Source organism: Dysidea avara, chromosome 6, assembly GCF_963678975.1.
Source record: "Dysidea avara chromosome 6, odDysAvar1.4, whole genome shotgun sequence".
In the NCBI taxonomy this organism is placed as follows: Eukaryota; Metazoa; Porifera; class Demospongiae; order Dictyoceratida; family Dysideidae; genus Dysidea; species Dysidea avara.
In genome coordinates this window covers 31,613,622-31,635,889 of record NC_089277.1, presented here as the reverse complement: position 1 = coordinate 31,635,889, position 22,268 = coordinate 31,613,622, and the positions used below count along the sequence as shown (strand labels likewise).

The 22,268-nt window shown below is 37.6% G+C and overlaps 2 long non-coding RNA genes across 3 annotated transcripts in view; one reads left to right on the top strand and one right to left on the bottom strand.

Moving 5' to 3' along the window:
- LOC136257936 (uncharacterized) overlaps positions 1-22,268 on the top strand; it is a 115,360-nt gene that overhangs the window by 54,155 nt on the left and 38,937 nt on the right. The gene's annotated exons all lie outside the window — the stretch shown is intronic.
- On the bottom strand, positions 721-2,699 carry LOC136258750 (uncharacterized). 2 transcript variants are annotated; one of them, XR_010702975.1, is made up of 5 exons: positions 2,045-2,699; positions 1,887-2,000; positions 1,738-1,838; positions 1,471-1,689; positions 721-1,417 (listed from the first exon to the last, which is right to left on the bottom strand). It is a non-coding gene; the product is annotated as an uncharacterized lncRNA (long non-coding RNA). The 2 variants fall into 2 exon arrangements; XR_010702974.1 differs by having other exon boundaries at positions 1,887-2,699.

Below are 22,268 nucleotides of genomic sequence, written 5' to 3'. Positions count from 1 at the left end.
TCCAGTTATGACACTGTAAAATTTAGCCATACACTTTCAATGGGGAAGCCTCTAAAGTGCAGCCCTTTGGTGTTCATGTTGACACATGTTTGTGGTGAAGCCAGATGTCACACTCCCACACTCAACACACATGATTTCACTATCTGTTATGTAAGAGGCTGTAATACACTTTTGCAAGAAAATGAACCAGTTTTTGTTTGTGTAAAACAGAGCTGCATGAGTAGAAGAGCTGGGGCCACTGTTACATTGTATTTAGAAGATAAATGGTCTACTTATGTTCAGGGAAAAAACTTCTTCAGCCTTTCAAGAGGAAAACCCAAAATTATAACAGCTCAAAATCTGTTATGCAGCATTGGTGTACCTGCAAGTGAGCCGAACAACATGTATTTTACTTAACATTTACAACAAAGTTGCCCATCATCTTCTACTCCCATTTAGTGAATTTGTCGTTTTAATCCTTTTCTCATCACTTCATCACACATGTACACAACTTATACAGCCAGCATTTTGTTTTTGAAGTCACATTCCCAAAAAACTCTAAAAGTTTTAACAAATGAAATAACACTGGTTGTATGAATTTGGGCTGATAGTACCAATAGTGACTTCCAAACACTCCTGCACTGATCAAATATACAAGGGATGGTATGTTCAACTTCTGCTAGCATAATAAAGCAATAATATTTTTTTATTAAAGTGCACATACTTACACTTCATCCATAGGCGGATCTAGGAGGCATTGTCAGGGGGGGCCAAGGGGGGGCAAAAAGTTTTAGTGTACAAAAGTGTTTATTCCACTAAGAGGAATTCTAGTACACAAGTTATATTCAGTTACATAACTTCATTCAGTATAGTTGGATGAATGATAGACATACGGTTGTAAGACTGTAGTTGGCAAAAATTTTTTAAAAATTAGACCTCCTAGGTTTGAATCTGGGAGCATTTTTGATAGCATTTAGCTAACAAAGTGTATGCTTACAATGCATAATATAAAGATTAGTTAGCCTAATTGAGATAAAGCCTATTTGATGGTAAAGTGTGCTAAATAGAAATAAGGTGTAGCTATAGCTAGTATTGTTGTAATGACATTACAATTGTGACTGTTCTATTAGAGTAGTGACTGCTCTATTAGAGTATCTCGATCTTGGCACAAAAATTCAAACTTATATGTCTCACTTTCTTTACAATGTACAGTATAACTGTAAAGTACATTTACAATTGTTGTCTTCTATTTGCCCATTTGCTTTCTATACTTCTGAATACAGTATGAATACATGATTCCAGTTTCTGGTATCAACTGTGAGCCCAAGGGGGGCAAGAGAAAGGCCAGGGGGGGCACAGCACCCCTTGGCCCCCCCTCAGATCCGCCTATGACTTCATCTGTATTTCCATGTACTTCACAGAGTTTTATCCCAGTTACCTGAGGCATCATCAAGTTGCAACACCATTGCTGCAAATATCAAACAATCTTACATCATATGAAATAAGGTCAGAAGACTTGGACCCACTGCTGCTGCTAGTAGAAGAGTCATCGCTATCACTGTTGATTTGGATGAGGAATTGCTCTAGAAGTTCTTCATTACCCAAGTCTCATCCAAGTACACAACTGGTCTTCCTTCAGTTCTGTTGCACTTCATTCATGTTAAATATTTATGACGCTGATGGACTATGCAGGGCTGCTCATAGTATACCCTGTGTATATGTGTAGTGACATAAAGCACAAACTGTTGCAATGCTAACCTCTTGTCAGTAATCGTCTTGTACTTAAATCCCATATCACTCAACACTCTTTTAAGTTATGTTCTACCCCCAGAGAAAACACCATCATTCTTAAGTTTGGCCTAAGACGGAGTATGTGACAAAGTTCCAGGGTTCAAAATTTAACTTACCAAAATCTTTCAGAGTGATAGATTTTCCTTCCTTCCTAAAATGAATGGATCTTCCATCTGATGGCATCTCGGTTGAAACTGTCTGCATCAACACAGACTTGTGAACATTTGTACCTGTCGATTCAATTGAGCAGGCTTGTGCAAAGTGCTTTTTGTACCTTTACTTGGCATAGATAAGCCGCCTTTCTTGTGGTACTCCATTCTAACCCTTACAATGGATATCTTTGAAATCCCTTTGTGGCATAATGTATGCCAAAACCCAGCAAAGAAGGTATTATTGGTGACCTCTGAGATTCTCTCCTTGATGTTGGCAGAAAATTTACACTTCTTTGCTCCTTGTTTAAGGTACTCCCATAGTTTCATAAGTAGATACTTCGTTTGGCTGTTTAACCTCTTTCCAAGGGGGTTTAATTCGCACTCGCTGATGCACTGGATGCCATATTCTCAACAATAAAGTGTGCACCTGTAACATGAGCTTACAAATAAATACATCACGAACATCATGTTTAAAGCCTATGATCTTGTATGGCTTCTTAATCAACAACTCAGGATTCATCTCAAATCATATGTACTATAGCTAGCTAGCTACCTTATCATAGCAAAGAAATGACTAGCACGAAGCTAATCCACCAGACCCTTTAACCAACACGATAGCCATGTGAGGCTATGTACATTAATGTAATTAACTAGATATCCTCATGAGTCAGTATGATGGTCCCAAAACACACTTTATGGTCTTGTAAATTGTGACCATGTGCTGTTTTCATTGGTGTTTCTGCAATGTATGTACTACACATCAGTTCATGAAATTAAAGAACATCAGCCCCATGAAGTATTTTTTAAATTATCTATCCAGACTAATCATTGAGATTGTTTTATATGTGGTCATGGTTCTTAGAAGTGGTCTTAATATAAAGGTGGTCCTTGTAAAGAGGTACTCATTATTAGTAATTTATACGCTTTGACCCCGCAATTTCATTTTTCAATTTCTAGTTCTTCAAATAGCCCTTTCAATGTCCCACACATACATCAATTGATAAGTACCTGTCTATTCATGTATACATGTCTGATAGCACCAAAATACTGTAGATAAAACATTTTATGTGCAGTACATTATTAAACATGTGAAATAAACTACTGCAATTTGCTTTATTTTTGTGCAAAAGTATATATTTTTGTATAATAACAACTGCTCTATTAGAGTTGTTTGATCTTGTGTAAAAATTTTGGTGCAAGAGATTTTCAGACAAATTTTGCATCCAAAAATTATTTTACAATGGAAAAAAAGTAAATTAAGGTAACACTTAATGATACTTAGTGCTTAATATGTAGGGAGGTACTGATTAGATAATGTTTGGACCAATTTCAGTTTTAAATTTCCAATGTTTACACTTCTCCAAGACAATTTATAAAACATACAGTATTGTACATACAGTACTGTATGTACTTTTCTTGTGTCTACATGTGTCATTAGTTTTCTTGTACATATATAGCTAATCAATTAATTGGAATAAGAATAAAGTAGGCTTGCATTGATTATGTCGGCATCATTTTGGGCATAATAGGTGATGAAAAGCATAAATTAATCACGTAGAATAATGGAGCATAATGGGACAATTTCTGTGACATTATGTATATAACTCCTGCTAACCTGTTTTGGACAGTGAAGTGATTCCTGATGAGTAGTAACAATGCACTACAGTATTAGGAATAATGTTACTCTCAACAAAATGAATGTTTTTCTAGGGTCAGACATGCAGCTAGTACAATGTTTAGTACTATGTATAAAGTGTTATAGCAAAATAACAATTATAGCTAGAGTTTGTGAGTTCTGAACTGTTAATATTATAGAGTAGGGCTGGGACGAATATTGAAATTTACCTTCGAATATTCGCTAATAAAATGTTCGAACATTCGAAGCTTCGGTGCTGGCTTTCAAGTTACAGGTTTTCTTGCATTTATGCACATCCTTCTTAAGTTTTACCTATTTAATAAGTTTGTAATCTCTTCATTGGTTTTGTTCAGTATGTGAATCTACAATGCTCACTAAGCTCTCAAATTCCAAAAGTAAATCACCTGGCCCTCAAGGTATTACTAATGAATGTGAGGTTGCTAATACCATAATTAATGGAATAACAGAACCACTTAAGAACATGATGGAAAACTTAGTAAAGCCAATTATTGAGAGTCTTGAACTATTAAGAGGGCCTTCAAGACCTGCACAAGCTGATGCACCAATGGAGACGAATACAACGTCTGGTGATTCCAGACCTTCAGTAATGACAGACACTCCTGCACAAATCATTGATGAATATATAGATCGAGAACATAGAAAATGTAATGTTATTGTTCATAATATGGGTGAAGAGTCTTCCACTAAGGATCACGAAAAGGTTCATTCGCTATTTGAAACAGAATTCAATGTACCAAAGTCAAGTGTAACTAATGTGCTGCGGCTTGGAAAGCCAGGTGGTAGTAAAGCAAGATTACTTTTAGTAACACTAAGTGATGAGCACCACAAGCGCTTAGTTATGAAACAGGCTTCTAAACTCCGAGCAACTGAAAGATGGAATAACATCTATGTAACACCAGATTTAACAATTAAGGAGCGGGAAATCAATAAGGCACTTAGAGAAGAACTAAAACGACGCAAGGACAATGGCGAAAAGAACCTAATAATCAAGAGGGGAAGAATAGTAACAAAGAATGGTGCTTCCCAGTCTTCCAATTGACTAGATAGCAACAGTAATAATATAGCTAATCATAACTTAGAAATTCTTGATTTATGCCTCTAAGTAATTTCCACTAATGATCATAACCACTCATGTATTAAAATTACAAAGTCTAATAAGTGCAGATCTCTTAACATACTATCACCCAATCATTTAACGAAGGGATCCTTCCTAGTAACTGGCTCTAAGCTAATATTGTACCTGTTTATAAGAAAGGGGATTGATCCATGCCAGTAAATTATAGACCCATCTCACTGACATCTGTATGCTGTAAGGTGATGGAACACATAATTTTCCATTCTATAATGTCACACCTAGAGAAGAACAACATACTTTCCAACATGGATTCAGATCAGGACACTCATGCACCACCCAGCTGCTTACCATTATTGAAGAATTAGCTAATAGTATAGATAGCCACGAACAAGTTGATGTACTTTCTTAGATTTTGCTAAGACTTTTGACACTGTACCCCACCAACGCCTGCTTAAGAAATTGCAATATTATGGAATTAACGACAGGATACATTGCTGGATTTCTGAATAGCTGACAAAACAAACACAAAGAGTACTGGTGAATGGTAACGAATCTGATTTTGTTTCAGTTATTTCTGGTGTCCCACAAGGTACTGTATTAGGGCTTCTTTTGTTCTTACTATATATAAACGATATTAACAGTAACATCTTGTCATCTATTCGACTTTTTGCGGATGATTGTGTTGTCTGCCGAACAATTAGTAATGAAGATGACGTGGTTCTGTTGCAGAAAGATATTGATGAAATTTCTAGATGGGCACAGAGGTGGCAGATGAAGTTTAATATCAACAAATGTGTCTTACTGAGATTTACGAGACGTCATCTACCTCTCATAAAATAACTATACTTTAAACAACCAGACCATCAAATCCAGCAGCACATATAAGTATTTAGGGATACTTCTAGACAATTCACTCTCATGGGCACCTCACATTAATAACATTACAAACAAAGCCACCAGGATGCTGAATTTTATAAAAAAGAAATCTAAGTAAATGTAACAGTAAGGTTAAATCAGACGCTTACACAACACTTGTGCGACCAATTCTTGAATATGCCACTCAAGTCTGGGATCCACATCACAACAGAACTTAATTTACAAACTTGAAATGGTTCAGAGGCGAGCAGCGAGGTGGGTGCAGTCAGATTACAGTTTTAAGAGTAGTGTAACAACAATGTTAGACAATTTTAATTGGACCACACTGGAACAGAGACGTGAAGCATCTAGATTATCTTTATTTCACAGAATTACTCACCAGCAGGAGCCAGCATTACAAATACCCAATTACTTTCTGCCACAATCCACCAGCACAAGACAATACCACCCACTCAGACTCACACTGCTAGCAGCCAACACCACCAAATACCAAATGAATTATTTTTACAGAACTATTAAAGAATGGAACAATCTACCCTCCTTATGCTATGACAAAGACTTTGTAATAAATACACACACTCTAGCTAGTTATCTGTAAATATCCCCAAACCATTTTTATATCTCTTTTTTTTATTGGATGTAATCAGCATTTTGCTGCCTTCCAATTATCATAATCATAAACATTGGAAAGTGCATAGCAGCAGTACTGAATCAATTTATTGCATTCAATAACGCTGATGCCATTTTCTATTCTGATAACATTGAGATTGCTTGGGCAAGGTTGAAGGACCTATTACATGAATCTATGGACAAGTACATCCCAAAGAAACAACAACGTCCACCCAATAGGCCCCAGTGGTTTACTTCGGAAATACAACACTATCTGAACAAATTACACACAATACGTAAAAAGGTTAAACGTAATCCAACAGAACACAATAAACCTACTCTGAAATCAGCTGAGGAAAACCTACAACAGCTCATAACATCTTCAAGGCAAGCCTATGAATCCTCTCTAGTGGAACAATATTCCTCATCAAACTCCAACAGAATTTATAAATTTATCTCAAGCCTTAAAAACAATCGGTCTATTCCAGCAGCCATGTCGCTTGACTCTGATTCTTGTAATGATGATCTTGGTATATCCAATGGTTTTAATAAATACTTTCACTCAGTTTTTACCAAAAGTTTTATGGACCAACCACAGACTGCAGACAACCCTTCTGACATACCTGCTATGTCCTCAATTGATATCCAACCTGAGGAAGTTTTTGAATGTCTGTCTTCCTTGGATGCTAGTAAAGCAGCTGGGATTGATGCCATGAGCCCTGAGGTACTGAAACAGTGTGCTGGTCCAATTACTCCTATTGTCCATCATTTAATTAACTTGTCCATCACTTCATGCTCTCTTCCTAGTGAGTGGCAGACTCATCTTATAGTTCCCATACACAAGTCAGGTCCGAAGACAGACATAAAATATTATCGTCCAATTTCACTGCTTTGTATTCTTTCAAAAATTTTGGAAAGATTAGTGTACAACAAGATAGTTGACAAAGTAATCAAGCTTGTTTCACCATTACAATTTGGTTTTGTTAGAGGCAGGTCATCATTACAACAACTACTCCTCTTTATCAACTCTGTAATTGAAGCCCATGAATTATCCACTCCCATTGATGTAATATATCTTGATATAAGAAAAGCCTTCGACTCTGTTCCCCACAATGACTTATTGACCAGGTTATGGTCCCTGGGAATTCGTGGTGACCTGTGGAATTGGTTTCAGGCTTATCTTCTCAACAGACAGCAACGAGTACGTATTAACAATTCTATTTCAGAGGTGCTACCTGTGTTATCAGGAGTACCACAAGGCAGCATCCTTGGCCCTCTTTTGTTCATTCTTTAGATTAGTGATTTTCCTTCGCTATTAAAAGAATTACTGCCCTTTTTATTTGCTGATGACACCAAGTGTATACATACAGCTAAGACTGCTGAAGACTTCAACATTATACAAGAGGACCTTAACATAGCCAGCAACTGGTCCGTGTTGCATAATTTATCATTTAATTGCTCCAAATGTGCTGTTTTACACTTTTGGTGCAACAATAAAAGTACAGCTCAGTACTTCCTCAACAATAACAATATTGAATCGACAGAACTGATTAAAGACCTTGGGATCATGATATCTACTGATCTCTCCTGGTCTGCTCATTGTAATATGGTTGTGTCCAGAGACTACAAACAGCTAGGCTTAATCCGTCGTAGTTTTACAACCAACTGTACCTTGACAAAGAAACAATTATACATCTCCTTGGTGCGTTCTCAACTTATGTACTGCTCCCAAATCTCGAGGGGTCCGTCACTAGCGAAATCATCGACGATATTTGGAATATGGGCATTGTATTCCATGATATTCCATATTCCTGCATATTTCAGATTATATTTCAAATATTCGCGATATTCTTGCATATTCCATATTTCAATTGGATTCCTCAATATTCCTCTACATCCCATCCATGTATTATTTATTTAGACTACTGGTTCATATCAAATGAAGTGCTTTTACACAGTTGGGACGATTACGCCGAGAATTACGCAGTACGAGCAACGATGGTTAGCCGGCATGTTGCAATGGAGCCAGCGAGGAGCGGGCCATTTTATATAGACTCAATCAGTAACTGAGCTGGCCAAGACGAATGTAAGTATAACCTCTCCAGCCAAAACAACTGCTTACCAACAGAGCTACAGCTACTTTCCGCGAACCATCAAGCAGTGGAATAACCTTGAGAATAAGTGAGGAGAACAAGGTGTATTTGCTTATGTCATTGTTTTTGTAATTTCTGGTGTGTATGTGCTTTTTGTGGGAAGTACGCCTACAGGCTTGTCCTTTTGTACAACCCGGTCTTTTGACAAAATTGATAATTATACAACCAAGTACTAAGAATAATACGAAACGCGGTTAAAATTACGTCATAAATAAATAAATAATTAAATAAATAAATAATTAATTATTAATGTTTGAGAAAACTACGAGGCCTAGAGACATGAACTAACCGGGGATAGATTCGCCTGTGAATGAAGGCACAAACGTATAATCGTCGCTCCTGTTTGTGCTGATGACTTGACCATACGTGTAATTCTATATAACGCCCAGTACCACACCCTTGCTTAATTACTTACATATTGCGCGAAGAAGATTAGTGATGCCCGTGCAGGAGAGCCAGAAGCCACTTGTGTAAACAAGAAGATTACAAGTAAGTTTTTATGTTTGTAACATCTCAAGTCTCCATGCCAGCTGCCAGTGGATTCATTCACGTAAATAAACAATACAAGAAAACACGAGGGGTCACCAACTCACGAAAAAGTGGTACGGATTTCAAAATCTTGAACAAATTTCTCAAGATTTCACGGGTTTCAAAAGATTTCGCAAAATCGAACGAGAGCTGCAAAATCTGATTTTAAATTACAGGTTGGTGTAGAGTGATAAGTTCTGAAATCACCAAAAAGTAGTGAGAGAAAGAAACAGAAGTTCAGCAGGCATGTAAGAGCAAAGCCTCACGAAATTGAGAGGAATTGTGAAGCCATATAAAACCAGGAGTAAAGCCTTGGCATAACTATTAAATGAAACCTTACAAAACCAGGAGCAACTCGCAGCTGAAGCCCTATAAACCAGGAAAAGGCCAATCATTCAGGGGAAATCCCGTGCGAAACCCCTCAAAACCAGGAGCAACTGTCAAAGCTCTATCTGGTGTGAAACCCCACAAAACCAGGAGCATCTCAGTGTATGCTTAAGTTGCTTTTGTAGTTGGTGTGTTGCTAAGTTTATGAAGTTTTGCTAAGTTTATGTTGCTAAGTTTGCAGTTTGCTAAGTAAATCCATTCTTACTTTTGTGCAGGAGCAGTTTGCATAAATTCCCCAGGTTTTGTTTGGCTTCTTTCCCACAGCTCCTGGTTTTGTTTGGCTTCCACAACTCGCTTAATATAAATCGGCTTCTTTCCCACAACTCCTGGTTTTGTTTGGCTTCCACAGCTCGTTTAATACAAATCCGAAACGGAGCGGAACATCGGATTTCATTCTGAATTCAATCCTCTCCTGGTTTTGTATGGCTTCTTTCTCACAGCTCCTGGTTTTGTTTAGCTTCCACAACTTGCTTGATACAAATCCGAGGCGGAGCGGAACATCAGATTTCATTCTTACGTTTGTGCAGGAGAAATCTGCATGGATTCTCCTGGTTTTGTTGGCTTCTTTCCCACAGCTCCTGGTTTTGTTTGGCTTCCACAACTCGCTTAATACAAATTCGAAACGGAGTGGAACATCGGATTTTATCGATATACTTTTGGACAGTTTGCATGGATTCTCTCCTGGTTTATGTGGCTTCTTTCCCACAACTCCTGGTTTTATTTGGCTTCCACAACTCGCTTAATAATATAAATCCGAAAAGGAGCGGAACATCGGATTTCATTCTCTCCTGGTTTGTGCGGCTTTTTTCCCACAGCTCCTGGTTTTGTGTGGCTTCCACAACTTGATTATACAAATCCGAAGCGGAGCGGAACATCGGATTTCATTCTTACTTTTGTGCAGGAGCAGTTGAATGTAAGCTAAGGTACCAGAACGAGTATAGAATCAGAATCACGATAACAACATAAGATTTCGTATTTCAGGCAGGATTTTACTGGAGGTGTACGAGATTTCGAAGCAGTTGGTGACCCCTCGAGAAAACATTAAACTGACATATGCCATGCTCTTTACAATAAGCTTACAGTTACATATAAAATACAAGTAAACAATTTTGTCTTGTGCAGCTGGCATGGCGAACTTTCTTTGTGTTGGTGTCAGGCAATTCAATACTGACGTGCTTAATCTTTTTTGCCTTCACCTGGCGTAGCTACTAGGCTCTAGTGGCTTGGCTGTCTTCCTTTATCTGGTTCATCTGGCTTGCATACGCCTACAGCATTGTGTAGCTATCTCCTGAAAGTTGTGTATGCATAACTATGGTGTGTCACCCATCACTGTGCCATTGCTACATCACTGATGAACCTTACTTAGCTCTAGTTGATGTTGATATGCATTGCTGTATATTGGCTAATAATTTTTATCTGCATGGTGATGTTGCCTATAATGTATTGCTGCATACAATACTGCAATAATGTATAGTTCTCTCCTGTATGTTTTGTATACATATACTGTGTACACATCACTGTGCCATTTATACCACACCAATGATGTACTGGCACTTAGCTACTGGTGGCCTTTAGTTACGATGCCACTATTGTGTTATATCTGTCACTACTGTGACATATTGAGTTGATTTGGGGATAATGCATTCACCACCTAATAGCCTCACCGGGGGGCTGTCACGTTGGTGTATGTACTTGGTTGTATGTGACGCGGTCCTAGTAATAATAATAATAATAACAAGAAGTTTGATAATCTTATATCACGTGATAAGAACAATATACGAAAATACACGTACATATACGGAAATATGATTTGAATATATTCCATATTCCATATTTCAGTTCTGATGTTCGACGATATTCCTGCCAGTGACGGACCCCTCGCCAAATCTGGCGACCCAATCTTGTTCAAGATATCCAGCTTTTGGAAAGGGTTCAGCGGAGAGCCACAAAGTACATTCTTAATGATTATACTTCATCCTATAAAACTAGACTATTAAAGTTGTCGATGCTTCCCCTCATGTTTACTTACGAACTAAATGACTTGTTATTTTTTATTAAATCCATCAAGAATCCATCTTTACACTTTGACATCTCCAAGTGGGTCCATTTTAACAGCAACAGTTCTACAAGATTATCAACCCATTCCAAGCTAGTTCATAATTATATGAAATATAGCACCTCCCGCCACTTTTATTTTAACCGTTTACCACGTTTATGGAATGTACTGCCACCTTTAAATCTAGATCTATCTATAGCAACACTAAAGAGACAGTTAAACAACATCTTCTGGGCCATGTTCACTTCAAATTTGATGACAATAATTACTGTACTTATCATGTTGTATGTCCTTGTCATAGGTGTAGTTCCATCCCAATTACCCCTTTGTTAATTAATTAGTTTACTTGTAATTTTTAGTTGCTCCCTTGTAATCTTAACTTATAATTGGGTGCTGATAGCTCTTATCAGCACACCAGCTGCTGTATTTTATAGTCTAGTTTAATACCAACCTCCCAGTTTGTATCCATGTCTTTCAGCAGCAAAATCACAATAATAATAATAATAGTACTGAATGACGCGATCGATCGATTGCAAATGGACGTGTCCGCTACACTGCAATCGTGCATAGGTAAACACAGAGTAATGGCTAAAAGTACGCTTTCCGTGCATTATCTATCACTTTACAAGGTGTTTTAAGGCTGCAAATATGGTAGCAAGTTGAACTGCGATGGTTTTAAAAGTGGGCGTGGCATATGAAGATCGATCGCGAAGAGACGAACATTGATCACGCAAGAGGATTAAGCGGCTGCAATAAAGAAGACGACGTATATTTGTAATTCTTTCGTAGACTATGAGTGCATTACGAAGCTTCGAAGGATACTTTTATAATTCGAAGTTTACTTAACCTTCGAACCCACGAAGCATTCGAAGCTTCGTCCCAGCCCTATTATAGAGTACTATAATATCGAACTTTAGTGATTGTTTCAACCTTACTGTGATGTTACACTAGTATAGAGTATGTTATGACATGTTGTGATTGTACTATGTAATTGTTATCATTTTTTCTAGGCTGGATGGACTGCACTACATTGTGCCAGTGATTGTGGACACCTGGAGGTGGTCAACACTCTACTAAGTAGTGGAGCTATCATATTAGCTACTGATGATGTAAGTAGTACAGTTACCACCAGTATTATTATGTACTTCTCACATGATCACTACTTCATATTTTGTTGCTAACTGTCACTACATTACCAGAGGACACTATGTTCTTATCACCCAAGTTGGATAGAGTGAAAATTGAACTTGAAAAGCTGAAATGGGGTAAATCTTGTAGAATAGGTACTAGTGCTCACCTCTGGTTATCTGAGATGTCTATGAGACTAACATAATTATGGTTTGGTCTCAATTAATGAGATTTTGACCAGGCATGGGGCGAAGTACTTTGGTACTTGTACTTATGTGTACTTAAGCACACCTTTTAGAGTACTTGTACTTATACTTAAATACTTTTTGTACAAATGTAATGTACTTGTATTTATACTTAAGTTCCAAGCAATGTACTTAAAGTACTTATTGTACTTAGAAGTACTTATAAGTACTTGAAGTACTTTGAAGTACAATGAAGTACATTTACATGTATACAAACTATGCAAGTGAATAAGTTGTATATTGGCTCAAAGATAATAATTATGTTCCTGGATATGGGATTTTAACATGGTCAGCTTTTGCTTGAAGTTACCTGCCACTTGCTGAGTTTGCTTTGAAACAGTATTTAAAAGGTTTTCCATCCAGCCTTTCCCCATCATTTCTCTGATGATCTTGGAAATAGTGGGACTGCTGTTGGACTGTCAGAGTTAATTTTATTAAGAAGCAGGCAGCTATGGCAGCTATGTCAGCTAAGAAGAAGGTTCCAGCTGTGCTCAAGCACTATGAAGTACCTAAAGTATTGCCAGCAGAGAATTTAAGGCTAAGTTCAAGTATTGCACCAAGGAAATCACTGGATCTGTTAGGACTACTACAAATTGGTGGAAGCATATGGTAAGAATGCTGTTTATTGTACTTGCCCATTTTAAAATCTTTTAATAGAGACGAGTACACGCAACTCTCTTGAAAGAACAACAGGATGAAGATGAATCACAGTCAAATTCACAGCAAACATTGACACATTTACTACAGCCCTAAAGAAAATACAGCTCTCAACACCTAAAGCAGATTTTAGTAACTGATGCAGTAGTCGATTTCGTTGCAGATGACCTCATTCCTCTGTCTGTAGTAGAGAGCAAGCGATTCAAATCACTGTTAAGGATCTTAGATTCTCAGTACCAGGTGCCAAGCTGTAAACAATTGTCCACAGTTTTGTTGAAGAAGAAATATGATAAGTTAAAAAGTAGTGTACTAGACAAGCTGAAGAAGACTGATACCATCAACCTAACAATTGATCTCTGGTCAAATCGACAAATACGATCTTATTTGGGCATTACTGGGCACTATATTTCAGATGACTGGAACCTTAAGTCAGTTATGCTTGCATGCAATCAAGTCAGTGGAAGACATACCGGTGATAACATTATGATGTGGTATGATGAAACCATTTCTGATTTTGGTGTGAAGGAAAAAGTGAAGCACATAATCACTGACAGTGCATCCAATGTAAAGAAGGAGTTTTTGACTCTTCCAGGTTATGAAGATGTTGAAGATCATACAGCCAGTGATGATAGTGAGGCTGAAGGCGAGTCAGAGTTTGAGAGGTGTGATAATGTTTCCCTTGATGAGAGCCAAGTCTTATTTGAACATCATGCCTGTTTTGCACATGTGTTGCAGCTAGTGGTAAAAGATGGTATGGCAAAGGCAGGTCCGGCAGATCAACACAGTCATCAAAAGGTGCTCTAGTTTGGTATCATTTGTGCGCAGGTCAACAGTAGCAGCTGATGTCCTTAAGGATGAAACTAGGCTACAAGCTGATAATACAACTAGATGGAATTCTTAGCTTAAAATGATACGATCAGTGCTTGCTGTTTCAGATTCGGTGTTGTCACAACTTGAAAATGCTCCCAAGTTAACTACTCATGAAAAAAACCTGCTTCAAGATATAGTGGAAATTCTAACTCCTTTGAAGAGGCAACAGAATTTGTTCAGGTTGGTTGTGTTCCATCTGCAGGTTATGTTTTACCCTGTATTCGAGGATTATATCATCACATTGAAAACATGGTGTCCAAATACCACTCTGGATTAGTTCGTGGACTTAAACAATCATTACATAGGCGTATGCCATATTACGAGGAAAATGAAACATACATTGTAGCTTGTATCCTAGGCCCCCGTTTTAAGCTTATAGGTGGTGTTCTGATGATGCTGATAGAGAAAGATCTTTGGATTTGCTTAAAGCAGCGTTAGAAAGATTATCTCCTGCTGCGTCAACTGTAGCTGTCCTGCAAGCTGATGAAAATTCTGAGCCGCCACCTAAGAAGAAGAGGAAATCACTTTTCAACTTCATGTATGATAACTCTCATTCCCCATCAATAGAAAGTCAACAGCTAAGTACAGTCACTAAGCAGGTGGATGAGTACATTGAAACTGACACGCTACCAATGACCCAAAATCCAGCAAAGTATTGGCAAGACAACCAAAAGAAATATCCTGTAATTTCAAGGTTAGCTAAAGATGTTCTAGGGGTACCATCTTCCTCAGCACCTGTTGAGAGACTTTTTAGTGTTGCAGGAAAGGTATTTACTCCAGAAAGATGTCGCCTTACTGATGGTAGATTTTCACAGCTTATGTTTATTAGGTGCAACCAGAACTACATAATGGCATGATAACGCAATTGTAACACTAAGCATGGACTTTGTAAATGTGTACTAGTACTTATACTTAAATACATTCAAAAGTACTTGTACTTCAACAAGTGTCAAAGTACTTGTACTTTACTTAAGTACTTTTATATGTACTTCGCCCCATGCCTGATCTTGACTTGATGTTCACTGTATAGTTCTTTTAGGGCCAAATTCTGTATGATGAAAAGATGTTATTAACTAAGTGAGCTAGCTAGCTAATACCTTATCATGGCAAATAATATTGTTAGCTTCATAAACCACCAGGAAGAACATTGGTTGAAATAGAGAATGGCATTAATTTGTGTTTACAAATTGTAACAATTGTGCTTGAGATATTATGGTGAGCCTGAGCTAGCCCTACACCAGTCAGAAGATTGTATGGTTGATTCATCTATAGGGACAAGAACAATATTACTCAGACAACTTACAAAGCTTATAGTAGAGCTGTTCATTATAGGCTGGCAAAGCCTTTGTACATTGCCCTATGTATGGTACCGTCAAGCGCATCATCATCTTTCAAGAGTTCAAGTGATCAAAAAAACTTGCTAATTAAAGGGTACGACACCTGTTTTACTCACAAGAATGAATGAATGATCTACAGCTAACCATCAAAACTCCTTGGATGGCTGCACATTATATTTATGTTAAATGCAATACTGAGTGTGTAAAAATAGTTAGATCAATTTATCAGATGTGATAAGAAAAAGTACAGAAAACAAAACATGTGAGCTTATAGAAACTGAAAAGCAGCTTATAGAAACTGCAGCTTATAGAAACTGAAAAGCTTATATAAATTTGTACGTAATCTTTAGTTCCAGACAACATATTGACAGCCAGCTTCCTAGCACGTAGAAGGTCTCCACACTTGAGTACTTTAGTTTACAAAACTTTCTTCCAAAGTATTATTATTCTTGACCGGTCCTCCTATTGATGGTCAGTACTTGGCTATATGTATATTCTAGACATCATGTGCCCACAACATGTGACAAATAAACTAAACATTCATCAGATAAATATTCATCAACTCAAGCATCAACTATTCACAGTGTGTGCTACATGTATAACACAACCCCTCAAAGATATCGCAGCTGCTTCCTTGTAATAAACCTCAACCTATACAGTCCTTCACCATTTCCACCATGCATCATGTGCACAATTAATCACATGATGCAATACTGGTTATTCGATTGCTATAATGCGTGTGACTCTCAGTAGTATAAATTGCTTCACATTACTTCACATTGTGAGGTGCATTGGGAGCTTGTGCTCATGGTGCACACTAAGGAAAGTATATTATACAAACTGACCAGGGAATTAGTAATTCTCTGCATTCCCATCATTGTGTTTCAGTCTTATAGCTCATGGTTACATATTAAACCATAGCCAGGGTCAATTACTTGAATGTGCTACTCAGGAAAAGAAACTACAATAGAACCTGTATTAACGGTCACCTGAATTAAGCAGTCAGCCATGGTTACAAGGTCTCAAATATTTACCATACACAAATGTATGCATGTGTTTTAAGTCTAACGTGTGTAATGGCCAGCAACAACTAGTACCAGTGTTGAAACTGGGTCACTAGTGCTGATCCGGATGACCCACTGACCCGGATTGACCCGGATGATAATTATAGCTGAGGCATGTGATAAGATCTATGTTCCTGTTGAGTAAACGAACAGTTATGTGATAACTAAACCAGTATAAGTTTTAATATAATTTAAAATCAGTCAGTGGGTTTGGTTCCACGTAGCTACTGTGAGTTTACAGACAGCAATTGGGTGTGGCTTCATGCATACCTAGTATTACAATTTCCCGATATATTAAAATGGGTGTGGCTCGAAAAAGTACTTATCCTGCTGTAAGACTAGGCTATATGCAACTCATACAACAATCGATTAGTGGGCGTGGCTCCACGTAAGCTTGCAGACAGCAACAGACACATTTCCACATCGTGAAATGAATAATTTCGTTTCTCATGTTATCCAATCCGGATCAGGTCCAGATGACCCTTAGAAAATGTGACCCGAATGACCTGACCCTGTTTCAACACTGACTGGTACAACAGGAGCATCAATGCATTAGAATTGAGTCTCATACAGTGGTCAGAATATACATAACTAGCTACAGTATCTGCAGAGAAGAGCTCTTTTTAGTTTTAAAACATGCATTCGATGTCCAAATCTTTAAGGAATTTCTAGTACAATTCCTGCACCATTATTGTAATGTTCTTCTGTTATAATATTTCACAATATGTTACATCTTCATCGTGGTTCAAGAAATTAAAAGCCATTCTTGAAGATATTGTTTGGTACATGACCAGCAGTGCAGCCATCTTGATGATATCAACTACATGTTTGTCATGACAATTATTCTGCTCCTGTTTAACAACCAACACTTCACCAATGCTAGGTATCCATAGATGTTGATTTGCATGGTAACCACAAAAAACTGAACTAAAATGAATGATTTGCTTGTACTGACAGTCCATATTGTCCAGTCACGAGAAATACAGCTGCTAATAACGAGATGGTAGACTCATCTACTTTACAGCTAAGAGTAGAAACACTTTGTCATTGAAGGACATGGATGTACTTACACTACGTACTAAAATATCACCCCAAGTAGACATCTAGAGAATTAACAAAAGCGTTCAATTGTGCAGGCGATACTGAAGACAAAGGATGAAAAACTGAGGATTACCAGTGAAATGAATACAACCATCCTCAGGCTAAGGCCCGACACTCCGCATACAGATCACCACTGGCTTGGGAAAAGTAGCCAGCAAAACCAGACCACTCAAGTCTAGCTGATTTTGATTGTGAAATTAGTTAGTTTATTCATGTAACTTTGTGTTCTTGGTGAAAAATTGAATCTGCTGACATGAGCGATAAGACCAGTTTTCCCATATTGGTGACTGACAGCAGGTGCTTGTTCAACACCAAGGAGCTGCACAGCTACATACAACCATCCTCAGGCTGACCAGGGGTCCATTAAGGCCCGATACTCCACGTATAGATCACCACTGGCTTGGGAAAAGCAGCCAGCAAAACCAGACCACTCAAGTCTAGCTGATTGTGATTGTGAAATTAGTTAGTTTATTTATGTAACTTTGTGTTCTTGGTGAAAAATTGAATCTGCTGACATGAGCGATAAGACCAGTTTTCCCATATTGGTGACTGACAGCAGGTGCTTGTTCAACACCAAGGAGCTGCACAGCTACATACAACCATCCTCAGGCTGACCAGGGGTCCATTAAGGCCCGATACTCCACGTATAGATCACCACTGGCTTGGGAAAAGCAGCCAGCAAAACCAGACCACTCAAGTCTAGCTGATTGTGATTGTGAAATTAGTTAGTTTATTTATGTAACTTTGTGTTTTTGGTGAAAAATTGATCTGCTGACATGGGCGATAAGACCAGTTTTCCCAGACCCAGTCACATTGGTAACTGACAGTAAATGTAGTACTCTAATGAATGCAAGGGCATCAGAGTAGGCATGACCAATGAGGCCAGCACTTCACCACTTTTTTGATCAGTGTCCAGTTTTATTATTAAGCACCTAGCTAGCTAGCTAGCTAACAGTAGCTAGTACTTTGCAAAGCCCAAAAGTAGTATCTCAAAAGTAATTTTCAAAATTTCCTTGCTGCATACCCTCAGATCCTCCTAGACTAAGCCTTATTTACTACTTTCACTTTTACTCTGACACCCCTAAATGACTGTAATAACTGTTCATATTATTGTTATATAGCTCTCTGATAATATGTTTCACCTGCTCAATAACTGTACAATACACAGTCCTAGTAGTGTAACAACTATTTTGTGTACTGTTGTAGTTAAAGCATTAATTGAAATATTTCACCACATGTCATAAGGTATCTGGTATAGTTACATATCAGTGTACAACATTAGGTGGTTATGATTATGTACTCTATATACAGTATCAAGTGTGGTAGTTAGTGGTAGTTACATATTTATCTATTGTGTCCAAAGAATAGATCACTAAAGTTTCAACTTGTTGTGATACACTGTAAGTGGTTTTGAATTATAGTGCTAGACAGTAGGAAGAGCAACAAAATCAATTTGTACTGTGACTATACTTAAAATAACCTACAGGCACTTACATTCATAGCTGTAACTTCTAGTCTACAGCATTGGGATGGATTGGCAGACAAAAAAAGCTTAGTTTTAGCCTCTACGTAGTCACTGGTGCATATACATTATGAGGGCTTTTCTTTGAAGAAATACGTGACAATCTGTTTATGTTTATCCAAATGCATGTGAAATGTATATCATTACTGCTATATGCAAAACAATTTAAAACAAAGCTTTTTGAGCTGTCAATGAGCAGGTAAAATAAGGTGGTGTACTGTACATGTTATTCTGGGAAATAATTGCTCAAACATGGAAAGATACCAACCTACCCAATTTGGAATATTTTGCACACGCATTGCAGCTTGTTGTGTGTGATGGTATGTTGTCTCAAAGAACTGTAATTGATGTCCTTACTATATGTGACCGGGCCTGCAAAAACAGAACATGTGGGCACAAACTATACCCTGTCTCATACCAGGTCATATCTCATACCAGGTCATATCTCAGTACTGGAGAAGAATATTTGCATTCTGTAACTTGCATCATAAAGCCAATTAAATGCTTACTAAGACCTAAAAATTGCATTGCCATAGCATAATGATATAAAAAGTTCTGAGTAATGGAAGCTTGCAAAATAGGCACAAATCATGTTCCCACATGCCCTATTATTGCAGGCCCAGTCACATATGTAGAAGCACTGCTGGCCAATTATTAAAGAATTTAGGCTTGAGCCAATTACACATCGAAAATATCATTCTTTTAGCAGTGCTGACATACCCTATCACAGCCACCTGCAGATGAGATAGAAGGAAATAAACTATGGCTTTTAGCTCTAAGTGATGGTGTTGGTAGTAAGTCATCAGTATAATTACTGGTAGGTGTCCACGAATCATGAAATTTGTCCAAGAATACAGGACTTCAAGCAGCAACTTTGATCCGGTCTAGTACAACAACCATTAAGGCACAAACTTGGGAGATTAGTTGGGCTTTATGCCAGATATTTCTACATCAATTTTCACATGATTCCACTTAGAAGTTTATGAGAATGAGTGTCCGAGTATGCATGATGTCAAAGAATGGATAGTTTACTTTACTAGTGAACTAGTGAATAAATTTAAGCTATGCATGATGTACTCAGATATGACATGTGCAAAGTGTGTTATCTCATGTATACTGTTACCTGTGTTTTGCTGTTTTCTTGTATGTACACTAGCTTGTTACTGACCACACTCAGCCATTATTTTTCCACAGCACTTCAATAATAGCTGTTCTGTATTGTGATCATTTTCCTAGGAAAAATGGTTAAAGAGAGAAGTAAAAAAAATGACTGAGCCCGAAATTAAACAGGACATAAAATTCTTCTTTTCCAAACTTTCATGACTCATAACTTTATAGCTACATATGTGATCTTGCTATGGTAATTTATTTCAACCCTTATCTAACTCTTAATAAGCCTCACAATACAAACTACAGGATACAAATACTCTAATCCAACACTGTGATATGACCTGTTGTGTGACAGTGTGCACGTGTAGTTTGTACTCATGTATCCTGTTTTTGTAGCTCTAATCATAAACAAGCATTGACTCTTTCCTTCCACAAGAAACTGCACTTGTCTATTGACCAAACTATAAAAAAGTTCAGTAAAACTCGAGTATAATTCTTGTGTTGCACCGATATCCAAATTAGTCGATTATTCCAATAACCAGTATTAAGCAACAGAATTAGCTGATACCAATAACCGATCCAATATACACTAACACTCATCCTCATCATTATTAAATGACTCATATTAGTGACATAAGTATTGATATACAGCTCATTCTAGGCTAAAATGTGAAGTTAGATGTATACCACAAGTAAACGTTACTCATGGTAAACAGGGTTTGAATACATTTTACTACTGCTATACAGCTGAGACAAGTGGCTGGTACTAAAACCTCAGTTTACTGTTGAGCATGGCCTAAACCCTGACAGTTTATTATGGGCATGGCTTGTAGTCACCACTAAACCATCAACACATAACTTAATTAAAATGTCAAATAACTTATGTCTAGCCTCCCCCACATCATTATACTACACAGTGCAGTGGAAATTAACATTAGCTTTGATTTAATCAAAACTGATTAATCAGCTAGTAGCCAATATCAGCAGATACACAGATACACAGATACACAGATACACAGATACACTGATTACTGAACCAATTATCAGTGCAACACTAATAATTCTAAAGTACCATTCATGTTGAAAATTATTTTCTTGACTTTGGCTTTAACCGAGTATGAATATTGGAGTAAAAGTTAGTAGACATACAAACACTAAACCCACCTTAATTGCATTTATGTAATAAATTTTTCTATGCTTGTACTTTATAATTCACAGTAGATAGCCAAATCACTCTTATTCTATCATGGTGCCTTGCATGATGCCTGAATTAGAAACTACTCTGAAAAAGAACTTCATGTACTGCTTAGCATAGGTCACTCATTCTGCAGCTGGTGGTATTAATCAAGGGCATGGCTTGACATGATGCATGAAGTGAGGCATGTAGTCTGTTTGTCAAGCTACTGGTGTAACGTGCATAAATTACTTCACTAAAACTATTTCCCTAGAATACTTGCTTGCACAAAGTCTCTGAACTTTAGTAGCTAGGCCACTTATATTAGACTAGTGTGATCATTGTACAGCACAAGTGGCCTAATGCATGTAATGCAGTCAGTTGTAGACAATTTTATAGAGGAGTTTATAATTCTAATTAATAGAAACATCATGTAAGGCATACCATGATGGAGAAATCTTTGCAGGACTAGTTGCTGTAACATGCAGAGATGTCCAGTTGAAGTATAGTATGTACAAAGATCACAAAGTACATAATTCCATGAGACGTTGGATCCCAGTTACAGTGGCGCATCCAGAGGGCACATGCTCCCCCCCACCCTCCCAATCCCTTTCAAAAAAATTGCATATAAGATCGAGATACTCTAATAGAGCAGTCAATCACTCTAATAAAGCAGTCACAGTGTTCACAAGGCAGTGTAACTTACTTAGCTATGAACAAGGATCTGAATAAGGTTCTTTATATACTTTATAGTATACTAGCATTGTTACCTGCCCTACGTGCAGGACACTTTCACA